General features: G+C 44.9%; 2 pseudogenes; both read left to right on the forward strand.

Moving 5' to 3' along the window:
• LOC116418881 overlaps positions 1-532 on the forward strand; it is a 46,214-nt pseudogene extending 45,682 nt beyond the window's left edge.
• Positions 533-2,912: 2,380 nt separating this feature from the next.
• On the forward strand, positions 2,913-4,752 carry LOC111548830 (annotated as a pseudogene).
• Positions 4,753-21,017: the final 16,265 nt, after the last annotated feature.

Below are 21,017 nucleotides of genomic sequence, written 5' to 3' on the forward strand. Positions count from 1 at the left end.
GGAGGCGGAGGTTGCAGTGAGCCAAGATTGTGCCACTGCACTCCAGCCTGGGTGACAGAGCAAGACTCTGTCTCCGACAAAAAAATAAAAAAAAAAAAAGATTATATTATTTCGTGAAGTTAAAAATGACTAACATTAAAAATACTATTTTGAGCCTTCGAGCAACAGCAACACAAGATGGTAGTCAATTTATGAAAACAGAATATGCAGCTATAATAATAGAACATGAACCTAAATACTCCACAGCACCTCCCTTTGTAAGATTTGTAACAAAAATTAATAAGAATGGAGTTAGTAGTTCTAATGGAGTGGTGAACCAAGAACCTTATTAGTGCTAGCAAAATGACAGAATCCATGTAACATCAAAGTTGTCCTGCAAGAGCTTCAGTGTCTAATGAAGTCTAGTGAAAACATGAAATTCCCTCAGCCGCCTGAAGGACAGCATTACAGCAATTATCCAAAAGAAAAACCACAGGCCCTTTTCCTTCGAGCCCCTGGAGTTTGCTTTAAATGGCTTCATTTTCCACAGTAGTAAATTTTCTAGATACATCTTGTAGACCTCAAAGTACAGGAAAAGAAGCTCATTCAAAGGAAATTTATCTTAAGATACCGTAAATGATACTAATTTTTGTCCATTTGAAACATGTAAGTTGTGTTATAATCAAAAATATACTCTTAAGGAATTCATATCATTGCAAGAAATTATAACAAGGAAAACGAGAATGGTGAGCAGGCAGGACCCAGGCTGACGGGGACCTGGTGCCAGGGAAGGAAGGCTGACTCATCCATGAAGCACCATAGGCACCGTGCCTAGGGCCCACAATACCTTTAGGGGTCCATGAAAATGTGTTTTTTGTTTTGTTTTGTTGTGTTTTTTGAGACAGAGTCTCACTCTGTTGCCCAGGTTGGAGTGCAGTCATGCTATCTTAGCTCACTGCAACCTCCACCTCCCATTTCAAGCGATTCTCGTGCCTCAGCCTCCTGCGTAGCTGGAATTACAGGCATACGCCACCATGCCTGGCTAATTTTTAATTTTTGTATGTTTTGTAAAGACAGGGGCCTTGCTATGTTGCCCAGGCTGGTCTCGAACTCCTGAGCTCATGATCCACCCAATTCAGCCTCCCAAAGTGCTGGGATTACAGAAGTGAGCCACTGCCCCTGGCCGTTATTATTATCTTTTTAATCAGAAGAAACTAATGAACTTTTTAGGTCTAAGAAAATGTTTTACTATATAACAACATATTCTTTATTACCAATGCAATCATAAAATATATGTATACATATATATTTTTGTACACATGTGGTATACATATATATTTTTGTGCACGTGTATATGTGTGTTTAGGAAGAGGCCCACAAAAGCACAATGTCCAGGATCCATGCTGCAGGGGATGCATGTATAGTTATTTGAACCTAGAAAGTCAAGGTACTAGCTTTGGTTTGGGGTGAGATGTTACATTATTATTATTTGTTTGTTTTTGAGAAGTGGTCTTGCTCTGTCCCCTAGGCTGGAGAGCGGTGGCACGATCATGGCTCACTGCAGCCTTAACCTCCAGGCTCAAGCTGTCTGGGTCTACAGGCCTGTGACACTACACCCAGCTAATTTTTTCTATTTTTTGTAGAGGTGAGGATCTCTCTGTGTTGCCTGGGCAAACTCCTCAAGCAATCCTCCCACCTTGGTGTCCCAAAGTCCTGGAATTATTATAGGCATGAGCCACTACCAGGCCTGGCCTCTTTTTTTTCTTTTCTTTTTTTTTTCAGAGACAAAGTGTTTCTAGAGACAGGGTCTCACTTTGTCACCCAGGCTGGGGTGCATTGGCACGACCACAGCTCACTTCAGCCTCGAACTTCTGGGTTCGAACAATCCTTCCATCTGGGCCTCACAAGGAGCCAGGAATATAGGCTCATGCCAACACACCCAACTAATTTGTTTTTATTTTTTGTAGAGACAGGGTCTCCGTATGTTGCCCAGGCTGGTCCTGAAATCCTGGGCTCAAGCCATCCTCCAGCCTCAGCCTCCTAGTGTTAGGCTTACAGGCACGAGCCACCATGCTGGCCCTGGACCTGTTATGAACGTGCCATTGCCCAGGTGCGATGATTCATGCCTGCAATCCCAGCACTTTGGGAGGTCGAGGCAGGCGGATCACTTGAGGTCCGGAGCTTGAGAACAGCCTGGCCAACAGAGTGAAACCCCATCTCTACTAAAAATACAAAAAAAAAAAAAATTAGCCAGGCATGGTGGCATGCGCCTGTAATCCCAGCTACTCGGGAGGCTGAGGCAGGAGAATCACTTGAACCCAGGAGGCAGAGGTTGCAGTGAGCTGAGATTGCACCACTGCACTCCAGCCTGGGTGACATAGTAAAAGACTCTGTCTCAAAAAAAAAAAAGAATATGCCATAAACCAGGAATTTATAATCATCTAATTTCATGGGCCTGGGATCCCCCTGAAAAACAATTAGCAAAGATATTAAATGTTGGATTTGTAAATACTTCCAAATAAAATCTTTTCAAAAGTTTTATTTGGAGATCTGAGCTTCCTTCTGTGCACATCAATTTTTAGATTTTGTGTTTGAAACAGCTACACAAAATTCCTGAGCAAAATTTTAAAATGAAATTGAAATTTTAATGAAAGACTCTAACAGTACTTGCTTTTTTGGCATGAATGAATGAAATTGCTCGAAATGATGTAAGTGGACTTTGAACTCAATTGAACTTTGTTGTGTCAAGTATTTCGAAATACTCACAATTTCAGAGAACCAAGCTGTGCAGCCAGAGTGAGTAGGGAAGAGACACAGCAGTTGTTGGCCGAGCACTGTGGAGAGTCTGTGGGCCAGCACCAGCACCCAGCAACTGTCAGTGGCCACAGATGCATGTGGCCCGTGTGCAGCAGCCAGCTCGGACAGGTGGCATCATGGATGAGGTGTTCTCCAAGGAGCTGGACCAGTGGATCAAACAGCTGAACCAGTGAAAGTAGCTATCTAAGTCCCAGGTCAAAAGCCTCTGCAAGGAGGCTAAAGAAATCCCAACAGAAGAATCCAATGCGCAAGAGGTTTGGTGTCCAGTCACTGTCTCTGGAGATAAGCGTGGGCAATTTCATGATCTCATGGAACTGTTTAGAAAATTACCAGATGGCCGGGCGCAATGGCTCATGCCTGTAATCCTAGCGCTTTGGGAGGCTCAAGCGGGCGGATCGTTTGCGATCAGAGTTGGAGACCAGTCTGGCTAACACAGTGAAACCCTGTCTCTATAAAAATACAAAAAATTAGCCGAGCGTGGTGGCAGGCCCCTGTAGTCCCAGCTACTTGGGAGGCTGAGGCAGGAAAATGGCGTGAACCCGGGAGGCGGAGCTTGCAGTGAGCTGAGATCGCGCAGCTGCCAGGGCGACGAATGAGACTCTGTCTCAAAAAAAAAAAAAAAAAAAAAAATTAGCTTCCCAGCTACTCAGGAGGATGAGGCAGGTGAATCACTTGAACTGGGAGGCAGAGGTTGCAGTGAGCCTGGAGCGTGCCACTGCATTCCACCCTGGGTGATAGAGTGAGACTCCGTGTGAAAAAAAAAAAAAAAAAGAAAGAAAGAAAGAAAAGAAAAAAGAACATTATCAGATACAGGCTGGATGTGATGGCTCACATCTGTAATCCTAGCACTTTCAGAGGCCAAGGCAGGTGAATTGCTTGAGCCCTGGAGTTCGAGACCAGCCTGGGCAATATAGTGAGACCCTGTCTCAAAAAAATATAATAGAAAATTATAAAAAAATAATAGAAAATTACCAGATACCAGATACAAATTACTTGTTTACAGGAGATTATATTGACAGAGTATATCATTCAATTGAAATAGTTATGTTGCTCCTAGTCCTTAAGGTTTCTTACCATGAATGCTTCACCAAGGGATCATGAGAGCAGGCAGATCACACAAGTTTATGGTTCCTATGATGAGTGTTTAAGAAAATATTGAAATGCAAATGTTTATAAATATTTTACAGATTTTTTTTCAAAGACTGGGTCACCCAGATTGGAGTGCAATGGCACAGACCTGGCTCACTGCAGCTTCAATCTCCCTGGCCCAAGTGAGCCTCCTACTTCAGCCTCCCAGGTACCTGGGACTACAGGCACGCATCACCATGCCCAGCTAATTTTTTGTATTTTTTTGTAGAGATGAGTTTTTCACCATGTTGCTTAGGCTGGTCTTGAACTCCTGGGCGTAAGTGATCCACCTGCCTTGGTCTCCCAAAGCGCTGGGATTACAGGCATTAGCCACCGTGCCCTTTACAGGCCATCTTCCTCTCACTGCCTAGGTAGATGGGCAACTCTTCTGTCTCCATGGTGGCTTGTCGCCGTCTGGAGATACGCTGCATCACATCAGAACACTGAATTGCCTACAGAAAATTCCCCCATGAGAGTCCAGTGGGTGACTTGCTATACTCAGATCCAGATGACGATGGTGACTGGGGTATATTTCTTTGAGGAGCTGGTTACACCTTTATGCAAGATACTTCTGAGACATTTAATCGTGCCAGTGGCCTCAGGCTGGTGTCTAGAGCTCACCAACTGGTGACAGTGGGACATAACTGGTGTCATGACTGGAATGTAGTAGCTATCGTCAGTACTCCAAACTATTGCTATCATAGTGGTAACCACACTGCAATCATGGAACTTGATAATACTCTAAAATATTCTTTTTTGCAGTTTGACCCAGCACCTCACAGAGGCAAGTCACATGTTACTCATTGTACCCCAGATTACTTCCTGTAATGAAATTTTAAGCTGGACGTGGTGGCCCACACCTGTAATCTCAGCACTTTGGGAGGCCGAGGTGGGAGAATCACCTGAGGTTAGCAGTTCAAGACCAGCCTGGGCAACAAGGTGAAACCCCGTCTCTACTAAAAATATAAAAATTAGCTGGGCATGGTGACATGTGTCTGTAATCGTAGCTATTGGGGAGGCTGAGGCAGGATAATCGCTTGAACCCAGGAGGTGGAGGTTGCAGTGAGCTGAGATCATGCCATTGTACTCCAGCCTGGGAGACAAGACCAAAAATCCATCTCAAAAAAAAAAAAAAAAAAAAAAAGAAAAGAAAAGATAAAAGGAAAGGAAAAGGAAAAGGAATTTTAAATTTGAACAGGATTGCCATGAATTGTATATTGACTTAATGGAAATGGGAACAGCAACAGTAACTCCAAAGTGTAAGAAAATAGTTAATATTCAAATAATTTGTTTTCACATGGACCAAAAGCTGTGCCATATAAAAATACAACGCTTTTTGTCACCAAGCCGTGATCACTTTAGAATGAACCAGTTCATTTTGTGCTGGAGCAACATGGTATTTGCAGTTACTTTTGCTTTCTTTGAGAGACTGCACATAATAAGATGTAAATTCACTTTGTGAATACAATTTAACTTCCATCTAGCTATAGCTTTACTCAGCATGACTGTACATAGGGGTAGCAGAAAACGACCACTGGATCTTAATGCAATTAAAAAAAATAAATGCCAAGCCCTCCCCTCTACTTAAGAGTTTTGAAATCGTTCTGTTTATTTTTCAGGGATACCATTTAATTTAATTATAAGACTTCCCTGTGCTCAGTTTGTCCCCTTCTCAAATCTCAGCCCCATGTCATTTTTCGTTATTGTCAGAACCTGGTGAGTGGTTTTGAACAGAGCTGTTTTTGCCCCTCCTGTAAAATGATGTTTTATTGCACAAGAGCACTGCAGAGTTTTTCATAATAAACTTGCGAACTCAGAAAAAAATACTCATGAAGCTCTTATTTGCAGTGTTTGTTATTAAAGCAGTCACCCTAAAGAGTGTAACCAGCAGGGACAGATCCAGGTTTTGTGAAAGCCTGAGGTTTATGTAATTGTGTGTGGGGGGGGGGGGTTAAGGAGGGCTCCTTATGAAAATGATTGCAAAATTATGAGTACAAAATTAGGTACTACAGGAGATTGCATTACTGGACCCAATACTTCACCCTTCGTTGTGTCTACATTTTTGCCACATGACTTTGCAGTTTGGGCCACTAAAGAGTATATTTCTTGACTCTGGCCTTGGCTATGTAACTTGCTTTGGCCAATGGGATTGAGTGGAAGTGACAGCATGTTACTTCTGAGTCTGGGTCTTGCTTCCTTGTACCTTGTCATCAACGTGAGGGCATTCACTGGTTAGCACAGCAGTCCCAGGAGGAAGATGAGGGGCACAGGGAGCAAAGCCATCCAGCTGACCCAGCCTAGATAGCCTAGCTCCCGACTGCTGTGGCCTAAAGCGGCAGCATTGCATTCCAGCTGATCTGCAGATCTGTGCCAATAAATGCTTGGGAGCCGCTGATTTTGAGGGCCGTATGTTACACGGCAATACTGTACCAGTAGCTAACAAATGCAGGTATAAACAGGAAGGTTTATTTATAATGGGAAAATAAATCACAACAGATAAGATTTCAGCAGCTGACAAATAGTTCAAAAGTGACAGAATCCAGAAAAGTACATATATTTTTATTACTTGCCTGTCTGACATACCTCTATAATATCCTATATGTTGGCTACATTTTCTTTGGTTGCTTCTCCAATATAACAACTTTTAATTTTTTCTTTTTTTTTTTTTTTTTGTAATTTTGTGTTTCTACAGAGAGGAGGGACAGAAGATTCTCTCTTTCTTCTGGCATGGTTTATTGAAAAATACTTTTTAATTGGTAATTTAGTAAAGTTTCTTCTAGCATCATAACAGGCTTTGGGTCATGTTGTTTCAATTTTTAAGATTGTTGCCAAAGTTGTGAAAACCTCCTTCAAGTTTCTTTCAGGACATTTTCAATTTTCTTGTGTAACAACTAACTGTAAATATTTTAATTGATTCTCATTATCCTGTTTGTCATCAATGTCCTTTTGTAGTGGTATATTATAAATTGTACGCTTTCTTAGTTCAGTAATGTGCGTCAACTCAGCAAAAAATTAACTATTTTTTCCATTATGTCCATGATCTACTCCTTATTATTATTTTTATTTATTATTATTATTATTATTTTGAGACAGAGTTTCGCTCTTGTTGCCCTGGCTGGAGCGCAATGGTGCGATCTTGGCTCACCACAACCTCCGTTCCCATGTTCAAGCAATTCTCCTGCCTCAGCTTCCTGAGTAGCTGGGATTACAGGCACGCACCACCTTGCCTGGCTAATTTTGTATTTTTAGTAGAGATGGGGTTTCCCCATATTAATCAGGTTGGTCTCCAACTCCTGATCTCAGGTGATCTGCCAGCCTCGGCCACCCAAAGTGCTGGGATTACAGGTATGAGCCACCGCACCCAGCCTGTTTTTATTATTTTTAGACAGGGTCTCACTTTGCCACCCAGGCTGGAGTGCAGTGGCACCATCATAGCTCACTGTAACCTCTAACTCCTGGGCTCAAGTGATCTTCTGCCTCAGCCCCCAGAGTAGCTAGCTGGGACTGCAGGTGCATGCCCCTATGCCTGGCTAATTTTTATTTTTTATTTTTTTTGAGATGGGGTCTTTATGCCATATCTTATGGGCTAGAAAAAAAAATGTATTTAAAAATAAAATAAAAGAGTTGAGGGTCCTTGCTATGTTGCACAGGCTGGTCTCAAACTCCTGGGCTCAAGTGATCCTCTCACCTTGGCCTCCCAAAGTGCTAAGCTTACAGGCATGAACCACTGTACCCAGCTATTCCTTTTTAGTAATTGGATTACCAAAGACTCCAGAAGGCTATTCATACCTGCTTTGCAAATTTATCTTTTCCTCCTACTGAGTAACTGCTTTTCGAATGATCTGAAATTCTTTTGTTACCATTTTCTTCCATCGATTTTCTATTGATTTCTACTGGCTTCATTGTTCATTTTTATGGCTTTTATTTTATGCTCTATTAAGCTTTAAATATTTTATGTCAGCTATTTAATATATAAATTTAAGGATAACAAAAGGAAATGTGTAATTTCTTAGCTCTTTTATTGGAAATCAGATGTCTGTCCTTCAGAGAGGCCTTGACCACTCAAATCATGGAGCTCTTCCCAGCATTTTTCAACCCTTGATTTGACTTTCCTTTCCTTTATAGCAGTTGATCTGATGTCAAATTATGTACTCACGTGTTTGTTGTCTGTCTTCTCCAGTTATAAGCTAAGGAATTAGCTCCTTGAGCCCTAGAACATTGACAGATAAATAGATATTTGTAAAGTCAATGAATGAATGAGTTCCCTAAGTGACAACCAGTGTCCACATTGTGATTTCTGTCCAGCTGCTTGACCCACTTCTAGGACTGGTAAGAGTCAGTGACTGCTGAGAATCCACTGTGCCCCGAACCCTACTAAAACTCCCCACCCCCATCTCCTTTGTACTAAACTGGGTCTCCATTTGTAACATCTTTTCCATTAAAAAAAAAAAAAGTGGCCTGGAGTGGTGATCCCAGCACTTTGGGAGGCCAAGGTGGGAGGATCACTTGAGCCCAGGAGTTTGAGACCACACTGAGCAACATAGTGAGACCCTGTCTCTAAATAAATAAATAAATAAAAATTAAAAAGGGACAGACTCAGCCTTTTTTGATCTATTATACAAGTGATTTCTCTCTCAACCCAAAGTTTCTGTTCAACCTATAGTTACTTTGCCTACTTTTATATTCTTAATATAGCATGATTTGGCTTTCTGTATTATTCTCACTCCCCTTAAATGAGTAACCCCATTTGCAGCCTCCAACTCAGCATATCCTAAACTGAATGCATCACGTCTCCCTGCATGTGAGTGGGTTCATCGTCAGTTGCTCAGCCGCTCAGGCCGAGTCCAGATGCATTCTCAGCACTTCTCTCTTCCAATCGCCGCCCATTCTCCATCAGTCACTTATTTCTGTCATTTCTTTGATCTCCTCACCATTTCTCTCATGCTTGCATTTCTCTCCTTCCCCACAGCCAGCACCCCAGTCCAAACCCCTGTCTTCTCTCACCTGGATCAATCTCCTACTGGTATCCTCTATCAATCTCTGAAATGGTTTGTTAAGATGCAGATATGATCTGGTCACTGCTCTGATTGAAACCTTCAAGGCTTCCCAGTGCTCCTGGGATACCCTCAGTCCTCACATGCCCCGCCAGGGTCTGCATGGTCTGCCCCCCTCTGCAAATTCATCTTCTACCTCTGCGTTCTGGTTCCCTGCACTTTTGCCACTCTGGCCTTCTCTGAGTTCTTCCAAAATGCCAAATTATTTCCTGACTCAGTATCTTTGCACACACTGTTCCCTCTGCATGGAATGCCCTTCCAGCTCCTCTTGGCCTGGCAACTGATGCTTATCCTCAGTCTTAGTTTAAGTGGTGCATCCTCCAGGAAGCCTTCCTTGAACCCTGGGACAAGACTGGACTGGGCCATCTGTTTTGTACTCCCATTGTGCACTGTACTTTTGCTTCTCAACAGGTATCAAAAACATAAATAGGAAAACATAAATAGGGCCAGGCACAGTGACTGATGCCTGCAATCCCAGCACCTGAGGAGGCCTCGGCAGGAGGATTACTTGAAGCCAGGAGTTCGAGACCAGCCTGAGCAACACAGTAATACTCAGTCACTACACAAATTTTTAAAAAGCCAGGCATGGTGGCTCAAACCTGTAGTCACGGCTGCTTGGGAGGCTGAGGCAGGAGAATCGCTTGAGCCCAGGAGATTGAGGCTGCAGTGAGCTATGATTGCACCACTGCACTCCAGCTTAGGCTATGGAGCCAGACCTCATCTCTAAAAAATAAATAAATACATACAAAAATAGTTACTTGTATAATCGGTTATTCAATGTCTGTCTTTCCCATTAAACTAAACTCTGTGAGGCAAAGCTGTCTATTACAATAACAATCGCTGACATATCTATAGCTCTTCCTACATGTTTGGGTCTGTTCTAAGCACTTTTTGTGTATCATCTTATTGAATCCTCTCCTTAACCCTTTAAGACAAATACTTTATCTTTCCCTGTTTTATGAGTGAGAAGACTGAAGCACGAAGAGGTCAAGTAACTTGTTCAGGGATGCATAGCTAGTAAGTGGCGGAACCAGGATTTAGAAGTAAGCTGTCTGTCCCAGATTCCTAGCTTTTTCTTACTTCCCTTATTGCCTTCCAGGTTTGCTGGGTTTCCTATTAGGCCCCCAGCATCCAGCACAAGACACATGATAGGTGTTCAGTAAATATGGTGGAATGTATGTCTAAGCACGCATTTACTGAGCACTTACTAAGTGCAAAGCACTGTGGAGAAGCCAAAAATATGGACCTTACCCTTAGTGACATTTTACTCTAACTAAAATCACGAGGAAAACAGATTTGATTTTTGATTTTTGATTTTTTACCTGACTGAGGAATACAGAAAAGGTTCTCAGAGGAAATGTTTTTTGGTGGTCCCCTGGAGACAGATAGGACTCAAATGGATCTCGGGAGGGAGCAGGGGAGCAAGGGAGGCCAGACGCTGGGGAGGCGAGAGAGTGAGGGCTGGCAGCCCTGCAAGAATGTCACAGTGCCGGGTTGGGAGAGCAAGGGTGGGGCAAAGGACACAGACTGAGGGAGCCCAGGGGAGAGAGTCAGCTCTACCAACTGGAGGAGGGGTCGGCCAGGAGTGAGTAAACAGGCGCAGGGGAGGAAGGGCTTTGTGGAAAGAAAGACCAGCCTGTGCAGAGCATGCAGGCAGGAAATTGCAAAGGGTGTTCAGGAAACAAAAGCATTTCCTGTGGGATATTAATGGGATTCTACAGTCAAACTCACTTGGGAAATTCTGCACTGAACAAGAGTAAACAAATTTCTTTCCTGCAGTGTTTCTCAGAACCCTTAATATGTTAATGTGCATTGGGTCTACAAGGCAGGGGTGTATGAGTGACATTTCCAAGAATGGCTTATTAACTTGACAGCACGTTAGTTAGAAAAGGGTGGCACAAAAGCTGGCGGGTCAAACAGCTTGGGGTCAGGTGAGGAGGTCCAGGATGCCAAGCCAGGGAATATTCACATTAGCTTAGAGAGCACTGGAAGAATAAAAGATTTTTTAAGCAGGGTGGTGACGTATGCCCGACTGAGAGCTAGCAAGCTGCCTCCAAAGTCAGTGGGGATTGATGTAAGAAAGGAAAGAGACTAACATGTTGATATAGTTTGGATCTATGTCCCCACTCAAATCTCACGTTCAATTGTAATCCCCAGTTTTGGAAGTGGAGCCTGGTGGGAAGTGATTAGATCATGGAGGTGGGTTTCTCATGAATGGTTTAGCATCATTCCCTTGGTACTGTCCTCTCAATAGTGAGTGAGTTCTCCTGAGCTCTGGTCATTTTAAAGTGTGTGGTACCTCCCCCCAACCTCTTCCTCCTGCCTCGGTCATGTGACACGCTTGCACCCCCTTCGCCTTTTGACGTAATTGTAAGTTTCCTGAGGCCTCCCCAGAAGCCGAGCAGATGCCAGCATCATGCTTCCTGTACAACCTACAAAACTGTGAGTCAATTAAACCTCTTTTCTTTATAAATTACCCAGTCTCAGGTACTTCTTTATAGCAATGCAAGAATGGGCTAATACATGCGTATTGTTGACTTATGCTGTTCAGCTACTGTGCTAGCACTTCATGTATATATGTGCATTTAATCTTCACAACTCTGCAAGGGTAAATGCTATTGTCCCTACTTTAAAAGCTGGGAAAACTGGCCAGGCGTGATGGCTTATGCCTGTAATCCCAACACTTTGGGAGGCCGAGGTGGGCAGATCACATGAGCTCAGGAGTTCGAGACCAGCCTGGCCAACACGGTGAAACCCCATCTCTACTAAAATTACAAAAATTAGCCTGGTGTGGTGGTGGGGGCCTGTAATCCCAGCTACTCAGGAGGCTGAGGCCGGAGAAGTGAACCCAGGAGGTGGAAGCTGCAGTGAGCTGAGATTGCGCCACTACACTCCAGCCTCAGTGACAGACTAAGACTCCGTCTCAAAAAAAAAAAAAGAAAAAAAAATTGAGAAAACTGAGGCTCTGAGAGGCTGCGGGGCCACCTGCCCACCACTTATTGAAATGTGTGTGTTAATTCATTGTGCCTCAGCATCTATCTACTTGGGGAAATGAGCCAGTTCCTGAATCTAGGTCAGTCAGGGAGCAAAAGTGTGGGCCTGGCTAGGGAAGGAGCTCTGGGTGTGGGAAGAAGAGCTGGATTCTGAGACCCTGAGCACTGTGGCCCTCTCCAGGATCTAAACCCAGGAACTAGCTGGGGCCTGAGGGAGCTGAGCATGTGGAGCTCCCCAGAGAGGCTGGAGAATTCACCCATGGGTGACACGGGCATCCTCACCCCAACTCCCCAAGAGAACAGAATCCGAGGCCCCATGGGCTGGCAGAAGGGACTCTGGCCTTGAAGGACACTTTCTTTGGTCCTCTTGCCTGCAATGCACTGCCTGAGAACTGACAGACGGTCATGGTTCCAGCCAGCTCTGCCACCAACCTGCTGGGTGACCTGGCCGGTCACTCCCCCTCCCTAAGCCTTGATTACCTCATGTGTCAACAACATGATCCCTTTTGTTCCTCCCAGCTGCGAATGCCCTCTTCGGAACTCCTGTTCACATGGTTGCCATGTTGTGGAATCCTGGCTCTGGTCCTTCTTTCAGAAATTTTGGGAACTGCCTGTCATGTATCTGACAGATCAGCCTCTTCTCATCTCATCTCTCACAACAACTCCACGGTACATCCATTCAGTGAGTATTTACCAACTCCCCACCCTTTGCCAAGTGCTGTTCTGAGAGCTGGTGTTCTGTGCTCACGGAGGTCCATCTTATGAAGCAGATATTGCTATAAATTCCATTTTTCTGATATGTTTGTTTATTTTAGAGATGAGGGGCCTCGCTCTCTTGTCCAGGCTCGTCTCAAACTCCTGGCCTCAAGTCATCCTGCTCTCTAGCCTTCCAAATAGCTGAAATTACAGGCATGAGCCATCGTGCCCAGCTACCCAGTTTTCCAATATGGAATGTTGCCCAAAGTCTTGCCCTGAGTAAGACTTGAAATCAGGTCCGTCTACACCAACATCCCAGCTCCTGACCACTCCGTGTCACTGCCACCCATGTAAGCCCGGGCTCGGGGCTGGAGCCCATGCCTGCCAGAGCTGGGATGGTGAGAGAGAAGGGGACATATTATGACCTCGCTGTGCCCGGGGTCATTCTTGGTTCTGCCACCTCCTAGCTGGGTCACATGGGGCAAATCATCTCACCTCCCTAAGTCTCAGTTTTCTCATCTGTGAAATAGCCCTACAGTACTTACCCCAAAAATTTGTTGGGAGAATCAAATGACATCATGGATATCAAGCTCTTAGTACAGTCAATATTAGTTTTTCCATTTTAAAATTTTAATTTTCCCCAAAATAACCTGCCCCTTCTCATACTCATTTCCAAAGGCTTGCAATGAGTGATCCAGAAACAAATGAATAAATAAAGGGATTTCCTAAATTTCCTGAACTCTAGTATTGAAGATGTGCTGCCTCATGTATCTTTATATGGCCTGCATGACAATAATGATGACTCACATTTCTTGAGCATATCATATGCTCTAGAAACTTTCCTGGGTGTTTTACACACACAGCTGTTACAGACCAGAGCTAGATGGTTTTGTTGTTGTTGTTTTGAGACAGGATCCTGCTTTGTCACCCACGCTTGAGTGCAGTGGTGCCATCTTGGCTCATTGCAGTCTCAACTTCCTGGGCTCAAGTGATCCTCCCATTTCAGCCTCCTGAGTAGCTGGGACCACAGGCACACACCACCATGCCTGGCTAATTTTTAAAGTTTTTGTAGAGGCGGGGTCTCACTGTGTTGCCCAGGCTGGTCTCAAACTTGTAGGCTCAAGCAATCCTCCCAGCTCAGCCTCCCAAACTGCTGGGATTATAACAGTGAGCCACTGAGCCCAACCAGAGCCAGGATTTGAACCCACAAAGTCTGACTCCATGGCCTGTGCTCTTAACCACTCTGCTACTTTGTTCAGGAGGTCCAATATAAACTTCTGTGTATTAAACTGTGAGATCCCAGAGTCACAAACCATGCCTTATGTGGGATCCAGCATAGGCCTGGCCCTGAGTGAGTTTCAGAAGATTCTTTCATTCATTCACTCACATTCACTCAACCAGTATTTCTGGAGGACCTTTGCAGGTCAGACTGTTCTAGGAGCTGGGGATACAGCAAGGAAGAAGGTAGCAAAGACCCCCTGTTCCCATGGCAACTACTTCCAGTAGAGATCCAGGGTTGCATGGCATTGAGTGACTGGGTGGCTGCTTTTATTGGGTGGTCAGGATGGCCCCTCCAAGGAAGGGATGTTTAGCTAGGATCTCAGTGATAACAGGGAACCAGCCATCTGAAAATCAGGGGGAAGAGCATTGAGACAGAGGGAACAGCAAGTGCAAAGGCCCTGGGGTGAGAAAAAACTGGGCATATTTGAGAAACAGAAAGAAGCCCATTGTGGAGTGTCAGCTGGGGAAGGGAGACAGCAAGGTAGGAGCCACATTATGGGGACTCCATGAGCCACAGGAAGGAGTTTTATTACGTTGTTGAAAGTGCAATAGGAAGCCGTTGGAAGGTTTTAAACAAGAAAATGACAAAATCTGATTTTTAAAAATTAATAGACTTTATTTTTAGAGTAGTTTTAGGTTTATAGAAAAATTGGGTAGAAAGTACAGAGTTCCCTGTCACCCTCTACTGTGCACACATGCACACATACCACAATTTCCTTTAGTATCAGCATCCTCCATTAGAGTGGCACATTTGTTACAGTTGATGACCCAATACATTATTATTAACTAAAGTCCACAGTTTACATTAGAATCTGCTCTGTATTGAATATGGGCTTTGAATAATGTATGACCTGTATCTCCTATTATAGTAGCCTACAGATTAGTTGCACTGTCCTAAAAACCCCCTGTTGCTCCACTGATTCCTCCCTCCTCCCAAGGCCTTGGCAACCACTTTTTTTTTTTTTGAGACCAAGTCTTACTCTTTTGCCCAGGCTGAAGTGCAGTGGTGTGATCTTGGCTCACTGCAACCTCCACCTCCCAGGTCCAAGCGACTGTCATGCCTCAGCCTCCCAAGTAGCTAGGATTACAGACACGTGCCACCACGCCTGGCTAATTTTTGTATTTTTGGTAGAGATGAGGTTTCTCCACATTGGCCAGGCTGGTCTCGAACTCCCGGCCTCAGGTGGTCTGCCTGCCTCAGCCTCCAAAAGTGCTGGGATTATAGGTGTGAGCCACCACACCTGGCCACAACCACTGATTATTATACTGTCTCCATAGTTTTTGCCTTTTCCAAAATATCATATTTGGAATCACACAGTATGTAGCCTTTTCAGACTGGCTTCTTCCACTTGATCTGATTTTTTTTTTTTCTTTTGAGATAGCATCTTACTCTGTTGCTCAGGCTGGAGCACAGTAATGCAATCATGGCTCACTGAAGCCTCAACCACCCAGGCTCAAGCAGTCCTCCCACCTCAGCCTCCTGAGTAGCTGGGACTACAGGCACATGCCACCATATCTGGCTAATTTTTAAATATTTTGTAGAGATGGGGTCTCCCTAAGTTGCCTAGGCTAGTCTTGAACTCCTGGGCTCAAGCGATCCTGCTTCCACCACACCCAGCTTGATCTGATGTTTTAAAAGATCAAATTGGCTGTATTGTAGGACAGATTGGAAGGGGACAAAAATAACAACAGGAAGACCAGCTAGGAGACAAAGTAGTCATCCAGAGGCTCAATGAAGTGGTGGGCCAAGCTGGTGGGGAGAAGTGTGAGGACCCGGGGTGCACAGTGGAGACCCAACTCTTGGGAGCTGCTTATTGAGTGAATGCAGGGGAAGGTCAAGGATAGGAATGATTGATGATGACATCACCAGGGTTAAACCAGGTCTGCACAGAGCGGGATTTTCAAGTTTTCATAGATATTGCTGTGGTTTTTAATCCACTTAAATACCCTTGATATTCTCTTAGAAATTGAAGAATCAAGTCCAGAGGGATCTCCTGGATGGCCTAGGATCACAGAGCAAAGCAGAAACCACAGCTGTCTCGGAGGACAGAACTCCAGCTCTTCACCGAGAGACAGTCGTTGGATGGTGGCTTCAGGGCCCACTAGGGCCTTTGTTACCAGTTTTCTCTTCCCCGTGGTCCTTTTGTTGCATAATCAATAAACCACTAACAGAAATAACAGGCTTCCAGATTTATACGCTGCTGATTCCCTGCCTGGAAAACCTTACCCTCTGCCTTCCTTAAAACCTCATGGCTTTTTATTGCACGTAGCACCTGGGGGAAAAATCCACTTAGAATTTAATCTCAGTGAAACTGCTTGTTAACGTACCCGACCTCTGAGTTAGTTCAGCTTATTTTGGTCTCAAGTAACTACCTTACGGCAAAACAACAACAACAACAACAAAAAAACAAAAACAAACAAACAAACAAAAACAAAACAAAAAGCAAACAAAAAAAACCTGGGAGGGATTGGTGGGGATGGACATCTTGGGAGCCACTGAGGCACCGCACAGACTGAAGAAAGAGGAGTTGAATCAATGATCATCTGAAGAACAGGTCTAGCATGTTTCCAGGGATCACTACAGTAGAAGCCTGCTGCCCTCAGGGTACAAGGCTACCGTGACTCCAGATTCTGCTTCACTCCACTCTATTCAAGCTCCCAGAAGGCCTTGGATGATTCCGGCTTGTTCAGGAGTGCCCCTCCCCCACTACTGAGATCAGTTAAGTCTTGGTGGGAGCATAGTGCCACATGGTACAAATGGAGTGGGATGGGACATTTCCAGGCAAAATCTTCATGGGAAATGAAGCTGTCAATGGCCCCCCAGCCAGTGTTAGTCATTCTGTCCCTGGTAACCCTATAGCTCAATCACAGCACTTCACAGATTGTCTTATAATGATTCGCCCAGGCTGGAGTGCAGTGGTGGAATCATAGTTCACTGCACCCTCTATCTCCCAGGCTCAGGCGATTCTCATGCCTTAGCCTCTGGAGTAGCTGGGATTACAGCACACACCACCATCCCCAGCTAAATAAAAAAATTTTTTTCATGTTGCCCAGGCTTGAACTCCTGGACTCAAGCGATCCTCCTGCCTCAACCTCCCAAAGTTCTGAGATTACAGGGGTGAGCAACTGCGCCCAGCCGATTTCTTGACACTGTATGTCACTTTCACTGGGCACTGGGTTCTTACGGGATTGTGGCCTTGACTTACTTAATCTGGTATGCTGCAGCAGTTTCCCTGTTGCTGTTCTCCCTTCTTCTATATTAATAGGGACCTATTTTTGGCCAGGCATGGTGGATCACGTCTGTAATCCCAGCACTTTGGGAGGCCGAGGCGGGTGGATCACCTGAGCTCAGGAGTTTGAGACCAGCCTCACCAACATGGCGAAATCCCATCTCTGTTAAAAATACAAAAATTAGCCGGGCGTGGTGGTGCGCACCTGTAGTCCCAGTTACTAGGAGGGCTGAGGCAGGAAGATCGCTTGAACCCAGGAGGCAGAGGTTGCAGTGAGCCAAGATCGTGCTACTGCACTCCAGCCTGGTGACAGAGTGAGACTCCGTCTCAAACAAGCAAACAAAAATAAATAGGGACCTATTTTTAGCCAGGCTAATGGCCTCCCAAAGTCATGGCATGTCTCAGTCTAGCTTGCAGCTACGGGTGTCCAAGCAACAAGGTTCTGGCCAAGGCATAAGGAGGGAGGTGGTGTGAGCAATTTCGGTGAGACCTTTCCTGGAAGGGGCATGCCCTCTGCTTCCCATCCTCACCCTGCTGACTGGAACACAGACATGGTGGTGTGCCCCATAGGACCATGTGGAAAAAGGTAACTCCCTAGAAATGCCACAGCCACCCCAGAGAGGGAGCCGCGGTCCCTGACACGCTGAAGCTGCCACATCGACTTTGAACTGCTTCCCCGCTGAATGTTCTGAAAGGCACTAAAACCTATTTTCTCTTTAAGTCTTCCTGCAGCCTAATATAATCCACACAAATAGCCATACATGCCTAACATGCTGACTGACACTTAGCAAGTGCTTAATAAATTATGGTTGAGTTATTAAATCAATGACAAAGAGAGAAACCCTCAACACCAGCATTTAACACATCGACACTTTGCATATTCTCTCTACTCCTCTCTATATACGTTTGATATTTTAACAGAGGTATAATTAGAGCAGAAATAGAATTTTACATCCAACATTTTTCCAGTAATAGTAATTACATAATAAACATTTTCTGTGTCAAGTCATATTATCATCATTCTAAATGAATGTGTCATTTTCTTCTTTTTCTTTTCTTTCTTTCTCTTTCTTTCTTTCTTTCTTTCTTTCTTCTTTCTTTCTTTCTTTTCTTTCTTCCTCTCTCTCTCCCTCCCTCCCTCTCTCTCTTTCCCTCTTTCTTCCTTCCTTCCTTCCTTCCTTCCTTCCTTCTTTCTTTCCTTCTTGTCTCACTCTATACTCCGTTGCCCAGGCTGGAGTGCAGTGGCGCGATCTCGGCTCACTGCAACCTCCGCCTCCCGGCTTCAAGCAATCCTCCTGCCTTGGCCTCCTGAGTAGCTGGGATAACAGTCATCCACCACCACACCCGGCTAAGTTTTGCATTTTTAGTAGAGACAGGGTTTCACCATGTTGGCCAGTCTGGTCTTGAACTCCTGACCTCATGTGATCCACCCACCTTGGCCTCCCAAAGTGCTGGGATTACAGGTGTGAGCCACCAATCAACCAAAGTTTGTGTAATCACCCCCTTATTATTTAGTATATACATTTTCCTGATGTTTTCTAATTACATAGAATGCTGCAAGAAAGTTACTTCTTTTGCCTTTCCTTTTGACAAGTCCCTTGAGAATGGGATTGTTGCCTTTTCTAATATTTTAGAACACTCTCTACCTTCACCGGCCACTCCTATTTCATAATTGCCAATTAAATTCTGAACAATGGTCATGACGAGAATAACAATTACAGTAACAACAGCTGCTGGTTACTGATCACTGACTATGTAACCATATCATGCTAGGCACTTTTCATCTTTTGTTTCACTGCATATAGTTTCTTTTGTTTCTGCATATAGTTATCCATACTTTCTCTTTCTCTCTCTCTCTCTCACACACACACACACACACACACACATGCATGGGGAGTGGTACTTAAAAGTGCAAATTCCAAGGTCAGACTAAATTCAAATCTTAGTAAAAACGGCTTCTTCACTATGAGACCCTGCGTAAATTACTTAACCTCTCTGTGCCTCTATTTCCTCATCTATAAAATGGAGATAGTAATACTTTCTTCATAGGGTTGCTATGAGGACTAAATGAGATAACACACTAATAGCTGCCTTTTCTTGAGCACCTACTAGGTGCCAAGCACTATGCTAAATAAAGGCTTTACTTTAATTCACTTATTTCTTGCCAGATCATAAGAGCTAAGTATTTTCAGCCTCATTTTGCAGGGAGCTGAGCAATTCTCACCTGGGTCACACTGACCTCACAGCCCCAGGCTCCTCCCAAAAGATTCTTCTCTTTGAGCCAGAGTCTCAAATGCTCAACTTCTCTGGCATAATCTCTCCTTCCGCCCGTACTCCCATCCCACAAGGTGCAGCCTTCTCTTAGGCATCCCCTCCCCACCATCACGATTGCAGCATGGAATGCCACAGAAGCTCAGTTAGAAACAATCCCCATTTATCAAGCACTTCCTCTGGGCCAGACCCTATGCTTGGTGCTTTATGTCATTATCTCATTTAATCCTCAGACAGTCCTGGAACATAAACACCATTATCCCCGTGTTACAAGTGAGGAAACCCAGGCCCAGAATGCTAGAGCAAACTGCCCGGTGGTGCAGGGCTATTGCATTCAGGAGCTGAGATCCCAGTCAGGCTGAGAAATGCAAGTCTAGCATCTTGCTGCCCTCACCCACAGCTGCCTGGGATAGTGGTTCCCAGGGGATGGGGAAGATCGTGTTGTGATGGTTCCAGATGGCCTGATGGAACCCCCTGCCTGAGGGCAGCCATGCAGAGAGTGCCAGCACAGTGTCCACTAGAATCTCCCGGCCTCTCAAAGCCCAAGGCCCAAGGCAGGGCCGAGATCCAAGGGAGAGCTGTCGGATGAGCTTTCTGTGCCACCCCTGAAATAGCCAGCTCAGCTCCCCAGCTCCTGCTCTGCAACTGCAGGCGGATCCCGGAATAGCTCTTTCCTCCTGCAAGGTGACCTAGTTAGCAGGTTCCTCTTGTCACGTGAGGTTGGCTGAGCAAGACATTTACCTGCCTCTCTCTATCCAGAGAAAGCCTGATCCAACACTTTCCTCTCCTCCTTCTCCCGATGCTGTTCCTGATTCTCTCACTGTTCACTTATTCTAGAAGTTCAGGGAATGGATGATAATGCACTAAGCGTGGTGCTTCAGGGCCTCAAAGCATGTTCACAGACATTATCATACTTCCTTCTTGTACCAGGCTTGGAGGGCGAATCTATTACCAACCCATTTCACAGCTGGGGAAATAAAAGTGCAGAGAGGGTAGGCAACACAAGCAAGGACACACAGCTGGGAGGAGGCAAAGCCAGGACCTGGACCCAGGCTCCTGACACTCAGACCAGTGTCCCTGCAGTGCTTTGAGCTTCCCTGGTTGTATGCACCTCTCTGAGGAGCCCCAGTAACTAAGCCTTCCTCACCTACCCACTGCCTGTGATGGATCTCCTGAACACCTATCTGGTTGTAGAAATGGATGCAGAGGTTGAGATCAAGGACTTGGAGGTCCACCAGTCTCAGGGTGGAGCTGCGATTTGAGTTTCAGCATTTATTAGCTCTGTGGCCTCAGGCAAGTTGCTTTGCCTGCCTGAGACTCGGTTTCTATATCTGTAAAATGGGCATAATAATCAAACCTGCATCCTAGGATTGCTGCAAGGATTAAATAAGATAGTGTACATAAAGTGCCCAGCAGCTTCCTTTCATTTTGTATATTTTTGATAAAATAGCTATTGTTGGCCAGGCATGATGGTACAAGCAAGTAATCTCAGCACTTTGAGAGGCCCAGGCAGGCAGATGGCTTGAGCCCAGGAGTTTGAGATCAGCCTGGGAAACATGGCAAAATCC

The sequence above is a fragment of the Piliocolobus tephrosceles genome, chromosome 1 (assembly GCF_002776525.5).
Source record: "Piliocolobus tephrosceles isolate RC106 chromosome 1, ASM277652v3, whole genome shotgun sequence".
NCBI lineage: Eukaryota > Metazoa > Chordata > Mammalia > Primates > Cercopithecidae > Piliocolobus > Piliocolobus tephrosceles.